General features: G+C 47.2%; 1 protein-coding gene across 3 annotated transcripts in view; it reads right to left on the reverse strand.

Moving 5' to 3' along the window:
- The window catches only part of SIAH1 (siah E3 ubiquitin protein ligase 1), an 89,720-nt gene extending 79,470 nt beyond the window's left edge, over window positions 1-10,250 (reverse strand). The window contains exons 1-2 of one of the 3 annotated variants that reach the window (XM_054533865.2): window positions 9,496-10,250; window positions 8,598-8,790 (exon numbers count right to left, since the gene is read on the reverse strand). The gene's annotated coding sequence lies outside the window, so the exon portion shown is untranslated. The remainder of the gene's footprint in view (window positions 1-8,597; window positions 8,791-9,495) is intronic. The other 2 variants (XM_054533864.2, XM_054533863.2) reach the window with 2 other exon arrangements.
- Window positions 10,251-10,513: the final 263 nt, after the last annotated feature.

The following is a 10,513-nucleotide window of genomic DNA, read 5'->3' on the forward strand; positions in this document are numbered from 1 at the left end:
AGGAGTCCCCCCTGTAAATCACTTGCACAAGAATCCCCACCTTATACTCAAGCCCTGGCTTGACTTCTAGAGAATCTAAGATAGCAGGCAACAGGAGCTAGCTGGAATTGTGTAACTTTAAAAATTATCCTTTTTAATATTTTTGCCTGTGTTGATTTATGATAAGGTATAAAGGTTTTCCATTTATAGTAGCGCTACTAAGTTTTGTGTAAGTGTAATATTATTTTTAATTTATATATATATAATTAAATTATAAAGACCATGGGCAACATAGTGAGACCCATCTCTACAAAAATTAGCAGGTCATAGTGGCATGTGCCTGTAGTCCTAGCTACTTGGGAGGCTAAGGCAGGAGGATCCCTTGAGCCTGGGAGGTCAAGGCTGCAGTGAGCTAGGACTACACCACTGCACTCCAGCCTAGGCAACAAAGTAAGACCCTATCTCAAAAAAAAAAGGCAGGGGTTGGTAGAAAAAAGAAAAATAAAAAATAATTACCTGGGCATGGTGGCATATGCCTATACTACACTACTCAGGAGGCTGAGCTGCGAGGATCCCTTGAGTCTCAGGAATTCGAGGCTGAAATGAGCTATGATTGCACCACTGCACTCCAGCCTGGGAAACAGAGCAAGTCCCTTTCTCTAATAATATATATGTTATTTTTATTTTTGTATTTTAATTTATATATAAATATATATAGGTTGAGCTCTATGGCTCATGCCTGTAATCCCAGCATTTTGGGAGGCTGAGGCGGGCAGATCACCTAGGTTAGGAGTTTGAGACCAACCTGGCCAACATGGGGAAACCCTGTCTCTACTAAAAATTCAAAAATTAGCTGGGCGTAGTGGTGCATGCCTGTAATCCCAGCTACTCAGGAGGCTGAGGCAGGAGAATTGCTTGAACCTGGGAGGCGGAGGTTGCAGTGAGCCGAGATCTCGCCACTGCACTCCAGCCTGGGTGATAGAGTGAGACTCCAGCTAAAAAAAAATATATATATAAAAAATATTTTTATAATCTTTATACTACTTATTTTATATATTTTATAATAGTTATTTTTATTCTATTTTTATAATAGTTATTTATACTATGTATTTTTATAATATTTAATATATACATATATATAATTTTATATATGTAATAAAATAAAATGAAAATAAATAACTTTTTTTTTTAGATGGAATCTCGCTCTGTTGCCCAGGCTGGAGTGCAGTGTCGCGATCTCTCTGCAGCCTCTGCCTCCCGATGTTGCTCACTGCAACCTCTGCCTCCTAAGTTCAAGTGATTCTTGTGCCTCAGCCTTCTGAGTAGCTGGGATTACAGGCATACGCCACATCTGGCTAATTTTTGTATTTTTAGTAGAGACGGGGTTTCACCATGTTGGCCAAGCTGGTCTCAAACTCCTAGCTTCAAGTGATCCACCCGTCTCGGTCTCCCAAAGTGCCGGGATTACAGGAGAGTGCACCCAGCAGAAATGGACTATTAATACATTCAAAAATTTGGATGGACCTCAAAAGCATCACGCTAAGAAACCCACAAAACTAGGTGCTGTGTGATTCTTCTTCTATGAAACTTTAAAAAGGCAAAATTACAAGGACAGAAGGAAGATCAGCATTCCCAGGGGCTGGGAGGGGAGGGGAGTGACTGCCAAAGGGCATGGAGGACCTTTTTGGGTAACGGAAATATTCTATATATTGTAGTTGTAGTGGAGGCTATAGACTACATATATTTATCAAAAGGTATCAAACTATACACTTGAAATGGTAAATTTTAATGTACATAAATTATACCTTATAAAGCTGATTTTTTTTTTGAGATGGAGTCTTGCTCTGTTGCCCAAGCTGGAGTGCAGTGGCATAATCTCAGCTCACTGCAACCTCTGCCTCCCGGGTTCAAGTGATTCTCCTGCCTCAGCCTCTTGAGTAGCTGGGACTACAGGTGCACGCCACTACGCCCAGCTAATTTTTGTATTTTTAGTAGAAATGGGGATTCACTACGTTGGCCAGGCTGGTCTGGAACTCCTGACCTCATGATCCACCCGCCTCGGTCTCCCATAGTGCTGGGATTACAGGCATGAGCCACCGCACCCGGCCATAAAGCTGGTTTTTTAAAAATAGAGGCAGAGCATGGCGGCTCACACCTGTAGCCCCTGCTACTTAGAAGACTGAGGTTGGAGGATCACTTGAGCCCAGGAATTTGAGGCTGCTGTGAGCCATTATCGTACCACTGCACTCCAGCCTGGGTGACAGAGGGAGACCCTATCTTCAAAAAAAAAAAAAAGAAATAAATAAAATGAAATAATAATACGGTTGCATGTGGGTATAGGAGAAATTGCAATGATGATAGGGGGAAGAGCCCAAGTGGGAAGAATATTTCAGAGGGAGGTGCCAAGCCTTTACCGAGTAGGTAAAGTGGACTCCTGGAGTCCGCTCTAGGAACTGGGCAAGTTTGATGGCTCTGGGCCGGTTGGGGTGAGTGGGGAGGAAGTGAAATGTGGCTCCTTCACACAGCCTCAGGCCTGATGCTTACGACAGATGCAGCCCTCTAGGGAGAGTGGTGGGCAGAAGCCCAGCATCCCTCTCTCTCCTTCCCCCAGGGACCGGTTGAGGAGAAAGCAAGGACCCCCTGCCTCTGCACAGCAACACCTTTCCTGGTCTTTGGGTCCTTTTTTTTTTTTTTTTTTTAAAGAGACAGGGGCTCCCTCTCTCACCCAGGCTGGAGTGCAGTGGTACACTCATAGCTCACTGTAGCCTCAACCTCCTGGGCTCAAGTGATCTTCCTGCCTTGGCCTCCCAAAGCGCTGGGATTACAGGCACGAGGAGCCACCACACCTAGCCAAGTTTCTTTCTTTCTTTCTTTTCTTTTCTTTTTTTTTTTTTTTTAAAGCAAATATCCCTGGAAAAGAGGAAGAATGAAGAAAAAAGAGGGTATCGAGGAAGCGGGCAAAGAAAAGAGCTTTCCCCAGCCTCCCTTTGAGGCAAGGTGGGGAGAAAGAAGAGTGCTTGGTGACAGAGGTGAGCTCCAAGAGACCACTTCAGAGGACAGAATGGGCCCTGGAAGCCCCCAAGGGTACTCGGCCAGGAGCCTTTCCTCTCAGCCTTGGTCTTTCGGCTTCCGGGTCTCTCTCAGTCTCCCATCTTTGTCTCTGACTCTTTCTGAAGGAGGATCACGCTGAGCCAAGGTGGGATGCTTACATAAATTCTGCATGAGAGCCAGCTCTGACAGTCCCCTCAATGTTGACTTAGTATGAAGTCAGCTTGTCCAAACATCACCATGGACAGTACTTCATTAGATTAAATGGCTTCTTTTTGCAAAGAAGAACGTGTACTAATAATATTTGCTTTGCATCTTGTAAAATCATATGGAAATAGGATAATGATGTTGAAAATAGAAAAAGGAGTGAATTCCCAGAGAGAGTGTGACTGAGATAACTGTACTTTTCCAAGCAGCCCCTCCTCCCCCGTCCGCAGCCTCTCACTCTGAGCAGCCCCAACCTCAGCCAAAGGTGACTGTCAGGCTCTGGAGTTTATTCAGATGCTCACATGGAGAGTTTTTTAAATTTAGACTCAAACCACCTTTCCCTTGGTGGATCAGGGGTCTGTTGTTTTTGTTGTTGTTTAAAAATTTGCTAAGAAGTTCAAGAAAAGGGAGTAAACAGTTGTATGGTTGTAAAAAAATCTATCACCAGTAAATATTAATGAAAACAATTCTTTTTTCTTTTCTTTTTCTGTTTTCTTTTCTTCTTCTCTACTTTTATTTTTTATTTTATTTATTTTTATTTTTTTTAGAGACAGGGTCTTGCTCTGGTTGCCCAGGCTGGAGTACAGTGGTGGGTATCATAGCTCACGGTAACCCTCAAACTCCTGGGCTCAAGCGATCCTTTAACTTCAGCCTCCCAAGTGGCTGAGACTACATGCAAGTACCACCATGCCCAGCTAATTTTTTAAATTTTTCATAGAAATGGGAGCCTCACTATATTGCCCAGGCTGGTCTGGAACTCCTGATCTCAAGCAATCCTCCTGCCTTGGCTTCCCAAAGTCCTAAGATTACAGGTGTGAGCCACTGTGCCTGGCTTTTTTTGATCATTTCCTTAGTGAAATGCATATTGTTAATAATGTGATTCACTAATGTGTCAAACATTTGCAGAGTCCTATGCACTGCATTCCCTGCACTATGACAGACACCAGGGTTGTGCTAATTCATGTTTGCATCCATTTGTTTTTCAACAAGTATTGAGTTCTTTCTGTGAGCGAAGCACTGAGTGAGGCTTCGAAGGACAGGAAGGAATGTGAAATAGCTTAAGTTCCCTTACAATTTTGCCTTACAGGAGGCAATGAAGGATTCATCTATTCAATTGCTCCTTCCTGTATTAATTGACTCCACGTTTACTCCTGAACATCCACTACTGGGCACTAAGATGCGGGGTGAGTGTAGCCCTGTCCTTTCAGAGTTCAAGGCTGGACACACCCTAGAATCCCTTCCCAACTCTGTCGCCATTAAGTCATTCAACCAGACATCCACTGGACAGAATGAGGGGCACACATAAACGTGAAACAATGGCCAGCTGACCAGTGAGGTGTCAGTGGCTGGCCCGGGCTCTGGCCCAGGGGACCTCGGGGAAGGCCAGCACCCTTCTTGGTGGCAACCAGTACTTCCCCTTTGCTCACCTTCATTGTATTTGCAATGTTATTTAGCAGCAGTGGCAGTGTGTCTTGTTCAGATCAGTGTCTGGCACATAGTAGGTGCCCAGAAATATTTGTGGCCTGACTTCAGCCAGCTTCCCAGAGCAACCGAGTTTCTGGAGGAGGAGGACTTTGGGGCAGGATTTTGGGGGAAGTCTGGGGGGCCTTGGTGTGCTGGCATGCAGAGGCACCAATATTTAGAAAAGTGTCACCCACATAGGCTTGACGCCATGGCGTATGCCTGTAATCCCAGCACTTTAGGAGGCTGAGATGGGAGGATCGCTTGAGGCCAGGAGTTCAAGACCAGTCAGGGTAACATAGTGAGATCCTGTCTCTACAAAAAATTTACCAAAAATAGGGCCGGGCACAGTGGCTCACACCTATAATCCCAGCACTTTGGGAGGCCCAGGAGGGCGGATCACTTGAGATCAGGAGTTCAAGACCAGCCTGGCTAACATAGCAAAACCCCGTCTCTACTAAAAATACAAAAATTAGCCAGGCGTGGTGGCGGGGACCTGTAATCCCAGCTACTCAGGAGGCTGAGGCAGGACGAATAGACTGAACCTGGGAGGCGGAGGTTGCAGTGAGCCAAGATCACGCCATTGCACTCCAGCCTGGGTGACAGAGTGAGACTCCATCTCAAAAAACAAACAAACAAACAAACAAAAAACAATTACAAAAAAGAATTAGCCAAATGTGGTGGTGTGCACCTGTAGTTCCAGCTACTCAGGAGGCTGAGGTGGGAGGATCGTTTGGGCCCAGGAGGTGAAGGCTGGGTCTTGTATAGTATCTTGCATAGTACTCTGTAAATGTTTGACAAATTAGTGAATCACATTATTAACAACATGCATTTCACTAAGGAAATGATCAAAAAAAGCCAGGCACAGTGGCTCACGAAAACAAGGCAAAATGATAACATTTCAACTATAAATAGCAGAGAAAGCAATTCCTCTGTCATCCTGCAAAACAATGAGGTTGCAGTGATCCCAGATCGTGCCACTGGACTCCAGCCTGGGCCACAGAGCAAGACCCTGGCTCAATCAATTTAATTTAATTTAAACAAAAAATAAAATCTTGAACCCTGTGATGCCAGGACTCCCAAGAGTCACAGTCACCTAATAATTCCAGCCAACATCTATTGAAGGCTGACTGTGTGCCGGGCACGGGTCTAAGCACTTTACATGGATTCATGCAATCCTCACAGTGGCTCACGCCTGTAATCCCGGGACTTTGGGAGGCCAAAGCAGGAGCTATGATTGTGCCTCTGCACTCCAGTCTGCAGGACAGAGCAAGATCCTGTCTCTTTAAAAAAAAAAAAAAAAAGTGCCACAATGTAATAAATGCTCCAAAGAAACATTAGAGGTGACGTTGTTGATGGCGAGGTGATTAGTCATGAGTGACCAAGAAGCCAAAGGCAGAGGCTGGAGCCAGTTCCTGCTGATGCGTCCAACTCTGGAATCCTTGGAGATGTTTCTTTTTTCTTTCCTTTTTTCTTTTTTTGAGAGAGGGTCACCCAGGCTGGAGTGCAGTGGCACAATCACAGCTCATTGCAGCCTCAAGCTCCCTGAGGGATGTTTTTGAAATCAATGGATAAAGATGTTTCTCTGCCTTTCCCTTGTTAGAGAAGCCTGGGGCCCAGCAGCTGGCAGGTCCCTATATCCCCTCCTGGAAGTTCACACTGCAGGCTTGTCCAGGAGCTTGCCTGGGTAGGACTTCGCCGGGCTGGGCACAGCAGGCCTCCCAGTCAGACTCCAAGGGGGCCAGAGCTGAAGAATCAGCCCCCACCAGCACACTCCCAGTTCCTCCTCTGCTGTTGGACACGGCTCTCAAGTTACTTCCCTGTGTGTGTGCTGGGGGAGTGAAGGGGACTCTATTTATCCTTCAAGCGACATGAAGGAAGAGGCTCATTGTTTTGCAGGATGACAGAGGAATTGCTTGCTCTGCTATTTATAGTTGAAATGTTATCATTTTGCCTTGTTTTCGTGGCCTGAAGTCCCCAGCGCTTCCTGTCTAGCAGTCCTCATTCTCTCCCTTTGCACAGTCTGCCTTTAGTTTAAAACCATGGGGCTGGGCGCGGTGGCTCACTCCTGTACTCCCAGCACTTTGGGAGGCAGAGGCGGGTGGATTGCTTGAGCTCAGGAGTTTGAGACCAGCCTGGGCAAAATGGTGAAACCCCGTCTCTACTAAAAATACAAAAATTAGCTGGGTATGGTGGGAGCCGGGCCGGCTATTTGGGAGGATGAGGTGGGAGGATGGCTTGAGCCTGGAAGGCGGAGGTTGCAGTGATCCCAGATCGTGCCACTGGACTCCAGCCTGGGCCACAGAGCAAGACCCTGGCTCAAAAAATTTAATTTAATTTAAACAAAAAATAAAATCTTGAACCCTGTGATGCCAGGACTCTCATAAGTTCCCAAGAGCCACAGTCACCTAATAATTCCAGCCAACATCTATTGAAGGCTGACTGTGTGCCAAGCACGGGTCTAAGCACTTTACATGGATTCATCCAACCCTCACAGCAATGCTTTGAGGCAGATGCACTATCATCCCCACTTTACAGAGGAGAAAACTGAGGCACGGGGTTTGTAAATTACCTCTCCAAAGTTGTCAGGTGGTAAGCGGGAAAAACAGACCCCAATCTCTTAACCGCGAACACCTATATCTCGAAGAAAGGCAGCTCCTGTTTCTGGAACTTGGATTGGAAGAAAAGTAAAGACCAGTCCGGCACCGTGGCACGTGCCTGTAATCCCAACACTTTGGGAGGCCAAGACGGGAGGATCGCTTGAACATAGGGGTTCAAGACCAGCCTGGGCAACATAGGGAGACCCCGTCTCTACAAAACATAGAATTAAATTAGCCAGGCATGGTGGTGTGTGCCTGGGGTCCCAGCTACTTGGGAGGCTGAGGTAGGAGGATCACTTGAGTCTGGGAGGTCAAGGCTGCAGTGAGCAGTTGATCGCACCACTGCACTCCAGCCTGGGCGACAGAGTAAGACCCTGTCTCAAAAAAAACCAACCAACCAAACAAACGACAAAAAAACTAGACCTTAAACACTGCTTCAATTTTAGCTCCAGTTACAAGCAAGACAGTTTTTTCTGTTTGAATCTTCCATCATCCCAGGGTACAGAAGCCAGATAGTGGCCAAAGAAATGCAGTCTCTGAGCCCTGCGGTGACAGCTGAAGGAATAGTGACTGACAGCAACTGACCCGTGACCATTTCCTGATTTCCAGCTTCCCCAACCCATTGGTCAGCTTTCCATCCCATGGAGGAGCAGCTTGGGGCAAAAAAGGCCACCGGCAGAGAGCACCAATGCCTTGTGCCAGAGACCACGCTAGGGAGGGGCTGCAGCACAGGATTAGAGGTGCTTTGGTTTGCTTGCTTGTTTTATTTTGGTTTAATAATTAGCGAGGTATCCAGACCCAACCATGGTTCTTTTTACCCCATTTAGGCAGTGAAGCCCAGAGTCGCTTGATGCCTCAAAGGAGGTGATTAAAGTGGAAGAGAAAATATTCTTTTCCTGGCTTTTGAGTTTCAAGTGCCTATGCCTTTAGGCAAATAGAAAGGACTAATCTAGGCTGGGCATGGTGGCTCACACTTTTAATCCCAGCATTTTGGCAGGCCAAGGTGGGAGGATCACTTGAAGCCAGGAGGATCCCTTGAGACCAACCTGGGCATAGTGAGACCCAGTGTCTACAAGAAATTTAAAAATTTGCTGGGTGTGGTGGCCCGTGCCTGTAGTCCCAGCTACTTGGGAGGCCAGGATGGGAGGATCACTTGAGCCTAGGAGGTTGAGGCTGCAGTGAGCTATGATTGTTCCACTGCACTCCAGCCTGGATGAGAGAGGGAGACCCTGTCTCAATAATAATAATAATAATAATAATAATAATAATAATAATGAAATTAAAAAGGACTAATGAACTCACCTAAAGATGGGGGGTGCATAATGAAGAAAACCAGCATCCTTCCCCAGGTGGGGGAATACAGATGTTGATGGGTCCCGAGAGGGGATCCTTGACCCTCGTGCCTTGTCTAAGCTTCAGATTGGAGGCAAAACATCCATCCAGACTGTGGAGCCGATGACCAGAGAGCACCCAGTACCATTTAATGGGAAAGGCCCTGGGCAGGCACCAGACACAGAGAAAGAGGAATGAGCTGGAGCCAAGGAGGCCTCCCCAGTGAAACGCTGCCAGGCGCCAGACACCAGCAGAGACTCTAGACCTGGGGCATGGAAGAGTAGGTGTCCCAGCAGCAAGCTGTGAGGACAGGTGGGACCCCAGCCCTCGATCGCAAGCCCTCGATGACTTCCTCGATAGCAAGCCCTGAGGAAAGGGGCAGGCCCCCCACATTGTCTGAGATGACATTTCTGTCACCTAGCATAACAGGGGCTCAGAATAAAATTGAGTTATAAAAAAAAAAGGAAGTCCCATTTTACTCTAGTGAGGCATCCTTTAAAGACCCCAAGTTTGCAGCCTGGAGCTTGGCTTGCTGTGTCATGTGGAAACAGTATACACCGCTCTCCTTACGGGGCACGGGCAGCACCACTCAGCAAACCTGTTGCTTTTGTGCCTTCAGGAGTGGTCTACACAGCAGGTCTCTCGTCACTCTGGGGAGCCCAGTGGCTCAGAAGCCCCTTGTAGTCTGGGGAGGTCCTGCTAAAGTACATCCAGCACAAACAAGCTTCCAACTCACCCACCTCCCTGTGTTCAGCTTGGAATAGCAAATACCAAAAAGTAAACATTTGAAACTAATGGCCTCAATGTATAGTCTGGAGTTCATGGGTCTAAGTTTCCCACTGGCGTTCCCCTCAAGGTCTGCCATTACCTGGGCTCCACTGCCTGCTAGGCTTCATGACCCCTCTCCAGGTCATGAAGAGGCAGCATCCCAAACACGGCTGGGTGGGCATGTCCTTCCTTCCTCTGGCCCCATCCTTCACCATCCCACTCCACGCCATCCACACTGCCCGGTAAGCAGCCCTGGGGACCTCAAGACTTCACTCAAACACCACCTCCTTTGTGAAGTTTTCCCAGGTAGTGCTAACCACATCCTTCCTCTGTGACCTCACCGTGACAGGTACAGATGGCTACTGGTGCCCTGGCACTGCCTTGGGAATGAGTCTGTTTTTATGTCTTTGTCTTCCACTGCAAGACTTTTGGGGTTCAGGATAAGAGAGAGAGAACAGGGGGCATCAAAGAGGGTTGCTAACTACTTTGCTATGTAAAAGGATGTTTGTGAAACAATACCCCAGCTCCTCTACCTACCATCACCATTATTTCATAAAAGCATGGTCATATTAATACAAAAAATAATAGGAAAATCATGGCCTCAGAATGAAGGATGCTCCTTCACAGAAAGAAGTCTTTACAGCTTCCACATTTATACACACACGCATTGGCCCAGGTTTCTCATTTGCCCTCAAGTCACAGAGTGGTCCTAGAATATAAGCTCTGCGGGGTGCCTGGGGGCCTGTGAGATCACAGCTCTGGCCATTGGGGATCCCTGGCAACCAGAACCTGAGGGATGCCCCTCCGATGCTGCCTGAGGCGCTCTCCATCTGGTCTCAGTTTGGGATGGTGAGTGAGACTGGAGGCCATGGGTGCCGATGATGTCACCGGGAAACTCCCAATTTGTGTGTTGATTTAAGCTTAACAAGGGTGGTTCTCAGCTGGTGAATCCTATTTGGTTGAGAAGCCTCAGCCTAAAGAGGTTCATAGGCGGGGCTTACTGGATTTGACACAACTTCTGCAGCCCAACACAAGGTCTGTGTAAGAGGAACTTTCCTGAACCCCACTCCACAACCAGGCAGGAGCCGGCTGGGTGGCATGTACCTGTAACCCTAGCA

Source organism: Pongo abelii, chromosome 18, assembly GCF_028885655.2.
Source record: "Pongo abelii isolate AG06213 chromosome 18, NHGRI_mPonAbe1-v2.0_pri, whole genome shotgun sequence".
Classification (NCBI taxonomy): domain Eukaryota; kingdom Metazoa; phylum Chordata; class Mammalia; order Primates; family Hominidae; genus Pongo; species Pongo abelii.